Source organism: Leuresthes tenuis, unplaced genomic scaffold (genome assembly GCF_036924035.1).
Source record: "Leuresthes tenuis unplaced genomic scaffold, fLeuTen1.0.hap1 SCAF_139, whole genome shotgun sequence".
Taxonomy (NCBI): Eukaryota; Metazoa; Chordata; class Actinopteri; order Atheriniformes; family Atherinopsidae; genus Leuresthes; species Leuresthes tenuis.
The window spans coordinates 88,111-94,110 of record NW_027325493.1 but is presented as its reverse complement, the minus strand read 5'-3'; positions in this window follow the sequence as shown (position 1 = coordinate 94,110).

The window sequence follows — 6,000 nt, the reverse complement described above, 5'->3', positions numbered from 1 at the left end:
TTCTCATTCAGGGTAATATGAGGAAGTTTATGCTTGAAATATATGTAGAAATGGGTACATATGAAGGACAAAGCAGTGTTAACTTAGTTTGCGTGAAGAAATTCATTTTATACATAAAATCCGAAATCGTGCAGAACTCATGAAAATAAGCTTATTCTCGGATTCCTAAAACTTTTGATTTGCACTTTCTTTTACTGCAAAGTACAACGTTGTTTTTTGTTGAAATCTATCTAGACATTGATAAATACCAGCCGAAACTCTGCTGCCGCTTTTGATAATTTATGGTTGGGCATTCTTACCTTTTCTTACCCGCTTTTTACAAATTATGAACTTACATTCACACCTACTTGCAGTCGAACACCTTCTCATGTGCGGTTGGGCTTTCGCACCTTTTCTTACCCATTTTTCAGTAATTATGGGTGGACATTCAGACCTTCTTGCAGCCGAAAACCTCCGCTCCTCTTTTGATCATACATTGTCGGGCATTCACACCTTGTCTTACCCGCTTTTTACAAACTTTAGTCGGACATTCAAACCTTCTTGCAGCTGAACCACCTCCGCTCCCTGTTTTGATCATATATGGTCTCGCAATAGTACCTTTTCTTACCCGTTTGTGAGTAATTATGGCTGGACATTCACACCTTCTTGCAGCCGAACACAACCTCTCCCGCTTTTGATGATATATGGTCCGGCATTCTAGTCTTTTCTAACACATTTTTCAGCAATTATGGTTGGACATTCACACCTACTCACAGACGAACACCTCCGCTCCCACATTTGATAGTGTATAGTCGGGCATTCTCACCCTTTCTCATCAGCTTTTTGCAAATTATGATCTGATATTCACACCTACTTGCAGTCGAACAGCTCTGCTCCCGCTTTTGATTATGTTTGGTTAGATATTCGAACCTTTTCTTAACTGCTTTTTACAAACTTTGGTCGGACGTTCACAATATCTTGCAGCCGAACACCTCCGCTTCCGCTTTTGATGGTGTATAGTCGGGCATTCGAACCTTCTCTTACCCGCTTTTTACAAACCATGGTTGGACTTTCATACCTTCTTGTAGCTGAACAACTCCACTCCTGCTTTTGATGATTTATGGTTGGACATTCGCATCTTTTCCTACCCATTTTTCAGTAATTATGGGTGGATATTCACATCTTCTTGCAGCTGAACACCTCCTCTCCCGCTAATGATCATGTAAGGTTTGATATTCGAAAATTTTCTTTCATGTTTTAAAGCAATTATTAATGGACATTCACACCTACTTGCAGCCGAACACCACCTCTCCCGCTTTTGATGATGTATGGACCGGCATTCTTACCTTTTCTAACACATTTTTCAGCAATTATGGTTGGAGAATCACACCTACTCACAGCCTAACAACTCCGCTACCGCATTTGATGGTGTATAGTCGGGATTTCTCACCCTTTCTCATCAGCTTTTTGCAAATTATTCTCTGACATTCACACCTACTTGCAGTCGAACAGCTCTGCTCCCGCTTTTGATTAAGTTTGGTTAGATATTCGAACCTTTTCTTAACTGCTTTTTTACAAACTTTGGTCGGACGTTCGCACCTTCTTGCAGCCGAACACCTCCGCTCCCTCTTTTGTTGGTGTATGTTCGGGCATTCTAACCTTTTCTTACCCGCTTTTTACAAACCAGGGTCGGACTTTCACGACTTTTAGTAGCCGAACAACTCCGCTCCCGCTATTGATTGTGTACAGTCGGGTATTTTAACCTTTTCTTACCCGTTTTTTACCAACTATGGTCGGACATTCACACCTTCGTACAGCGGAACACCTCCGCTCCCTCTTTTGATGGTGTATGTTCGGGTATTCAAACCTTTTCTTACCCGCTTTTTCCAAACTATGGTCGGCTATTCACAGCTTCCTCTCCACCATACTTGTATGGTTGGATATTCACACCCACTTGCATCCGAAGACCTCTGCCCCAAATTTTGTTGATATTTAGTCGGACATTCGCACCTTACCCGCTTTTGGCAAACTATGGCCTTCTTGCAGCCAAACACCTCTGATCTCGCTTTTGATGATGTAAGGTTGGGCATTCAGACCTTGCTTCACCTGCTTTTCACCAAATATAGTCGGATATTCACACCTTCTTGCAGCCGAACACTTCCGCTCCACCTTTTAGTGTTCTATCACACCTTTTTTTCACCGCATTTTATCCATTATGGTTGGAAATTTTCAACCACTCTCATCCGAAGACCTCTCCTCCCGCTTTCTTTAATATATTTGAACTTTAGTCGGACATTCCAACCTTCTTGCAGCTGAACCACCTCCGCTCCCTGTTTTGATCATATATGGTCTGGCAATACTACCTTTTCTTACCCGTTTGTGAGTAATTATGGCTGGACATTCACACCTACTTGCAGCCGAACACAACCTCTCTCGCTTTTGATGATGTATGGACCGGCATTTTTACCTATTCTAACACATTTTTCAGCAATTATGGTCGGAGATTCACACCTACTCACAGCCGAACAACTCCGCTCCCGCATTTGATGATGTATAGTCGGGCATTCTCACCCTTTCTCATCAGCTTTTTGCAAATTATGATCTGACATTCACACCTACTTCCAGTCGAACAGCTCTGCTCCCGCTTTTGATTATGTTTGGTTAGATATTCGAACCTTTTCTTAACTGCTTTTTACAAACTTTGGTTGGACGTTCACAATATCTTGCAGCCGAACACCTCCGCTTCCGCTTTTGATGGTGTATATTCGGGCATACGAACCTTTTCTTACCCGCTTTTTACAAACCAAGGTCGGACTTTCACACCTTCTCTTAGCTGAACAACTCCGCTCCCTCTTTTGATTGTGTACAGTCGGGTAATTTAACCTTTTCTTACCCGCTTTTTACCATCTATGGTCGGACATTCACACCATCTTACAGCGGAACACCTTCGCTCCCTCTTTTGATGATGTATGGTTAGGCATTCGCACCTTTTCTTACCCATTTTTCAGTAATTATGGGTAGACATTCACACCTTCTTGCAGCTGAACACCTCCTCTCCCGCTTATGATCATGTGCACTTTGATATTCGAAAATTTTCTTTCATGTTTTCTAGCAATTATTGATGGACATTCAGACCGTCTTGCAGCTGAACACCTCCGCTCCCACTTTTGATGGTGTATAGTCGGGCTTTCGAGCCTTTTCTTCCCCGGTTTTTACAAATTATGGTTGGACATTCAGACCTTCTTGCAGCCGAAAACCTCCACTCCCTCTTTTGATCATACATTGTCGGGCATTCGCACCTTTTCTTACCCGCTTTTTACAAACCATGGTCGGACTTTCACACCTTTTAGTAGCCGAACAACTCCGCTCCCGCTATTGATTGTGTACAGTCGGGTATTTTAACCTTTTCTTACCCGCTTTTTACCAACTATGGTTGGACATTCACACATTCTTAGAGCAGAACACCTCCGCTCCCTGTTTTGATATGTATGGTTTGACATTCGCACCTTCTCTCACCCGCCTTTTACTATGGTCGGCCATTCACAGCTTCCTCTCCACCATACTTGTATGGTGGGATATTCACACCCACTTGCATCCGAAGACCTCCGCTTCCGCTTTTGATGGGAACTGACAACATAAGAAATCCGGACATACTTTGATAGTAAAATAGTTATTCACGTCGGCGGTAATGACACCCGGTTACGCCAATCGGAGGTCACTAAAATTAATGTTGCATCGGTGTGTAATTTTGCTAAAACAATGTCGGACTCCGTAGTTTTCTCTGGACCCCTGCCAAATCTGACCAGTGATGACATGTTTAGCCGCATGTCCTCATTCAATCGCTGGTTGTCTAGATGGTGTCCAGCAAACAACGTGGGCTACATAGATAATTGGCAATCTTTCTGGAGAAAACCTGGTCTGATGAGGAGAGACGGCATCCATCCCACTTTGGAAGGAGCGGCTCTCATTTCTAGAAATATGGACGAATTTATTAGTCATCCAAAAACATGACATCCCAGGGTTGAGACCAGGATGCAGAGTTGTAGTCTTACACACTTCTCTGCGGCTTCCCACCTGATGCTGCCCCCCCCTCAATCAAAAAACACAAAAGGAGCAAATCCTCTTGTGCAAAAAAAAATTAAAACAAAAACTTTAACTGAACAAAAACATCAAACTATTAAATGTGGTTTGCTGAATATTAGATCTCTCCCTTTGAAGTCTCTGTTAGTGAATGATTTGATTTGTGATCATCATATTGATATATTTTGTCTTACAGAAACCTGGCTGCAGCAGGAGGATCATGTTAGCATTAATGAATCAACTCCCTCTGACTATTTAAATGTTCATGTTCCTAGAACCACAGGCAGAGGAGGAGGAGTGGCAGCTATCTTCAGATCAGGGTTACTAATCAGTCCTAGACCCAAGATTAGTTTTAGCTCTTTTGAATCTCTGATTCTCAGTTTTTCCCACCCAAAGTGGAAATCACAAAAACCTCTTGTGTTTGTTGTTGTGTATCGTCCGCCTGGCCCTTATTCTGAGTTTCTGTCTGAATTCTCAGAGTTTTTATCCCAGTTAGTGGTGAGTACAGATAAAGTCATTGTAGTGGGTGACTTTAATATTCATGTAGATGTTGAAAATGACAGCCTAAATATTAACTTTAATTCTATATTAGACTCTATTGGATTTTCTCAAAGTGTTCACAGACCTACTCACTGCCTTAATCATACCCTTGACCTTGTGCTGACTTATGGCATTGAGAGTGAACAGTTAACAGTGTTCCCTCATAACCCTGTCTTGTCTGACCATTTTTTAATAACTTTTGAATTTACATTACTTGACTACACGGTTTCTGAGAAGAATTCTACATATAGAAGGTGTCTATCAGAGAATGCTGTAACCAGATTTAAAGAGTTGATTTCATCATCCTTTTCTTCACTGCCATGTGCTGATATGACACAGGATGGCTACCTAAATTTTACTCCAGTAGAACTTGACTCTCTTGTTGACAGCACTATAGCTTCAATGCGTACAACACTGGACAATGTTGCCCCTCTGAAAAGGAAGGTAATCAGTCAGAAGAGGTTGGCTCCTTGGTATAATTCACAGCTGCGTGCGTTAAAGCAGACTGCAAGAAAGCTGGAGAGACAGTGGCGTTCCTCTAATTTAGAAGAGTCTCAATTAGTCTGGAAAGATAGTTTAATAACGTATAAGAAAGCACTTCGTAAAGCTAGAACTGCGTATTATTCATTATTGATAGAAGAGAATAAGAATAATCCCAGGTTTCTTTTCAGCACTGTTGCCAGGCTGACAAAGAGTCCGAGCTCTGTTGAGCCATGTATTCCTTTAACTCTCAGCAGTGATGATTTCATGAGATTCTTCATCAATAAAATTGTTTCTATCAGAGAGAAGATTAATGGAATCCTTCCCATTATTATCACTGATGTATCATCAAGTAGAGCAGCTTTAGAAGTATCTTTCGAACCTGAATTGTATTTAGACAGCTTCTGTCCAGTTGATCTTTCTGAGCTAACAACAGCAATAGTCTCTTCTAAACCATCAACTTGTATGTTAGACCCAATCCCAACCAGACTGTTCAAGGAGGTTTTCCCCTTAATTGACACTTCCATATTGGATTTGATCAATCGGTCTTTGTTGACAGGATATGTACCTCAGACTTTTAAGGTTGCTGTAATTAAACCTTTACTTAAAAAACCTACTCTTGATTCAGAAGTGTTGGCTAATTATCGACCTATATCCAATCTCCCTTTTTTGTCCAAAGTTCTTGAAAAAATAGTTGCAGTTCAACTTTGTGATCATTTACATAGAAATAATCTGTTTGAAGAGTTTCAGTCAGGATTCAGAGTGCATCATAGCACAGAAACAGCACTGGTGAAAGTTACCAATGATCTCCTGTTAGCCTCTGATAGCGGACTTGTTTCTGTGCTTGTCCTGTTGGATCTCAGTGCTGCATTTGATACGATCGATCACAGCATTCTGTTACAGAGACTTGAACATGTTATT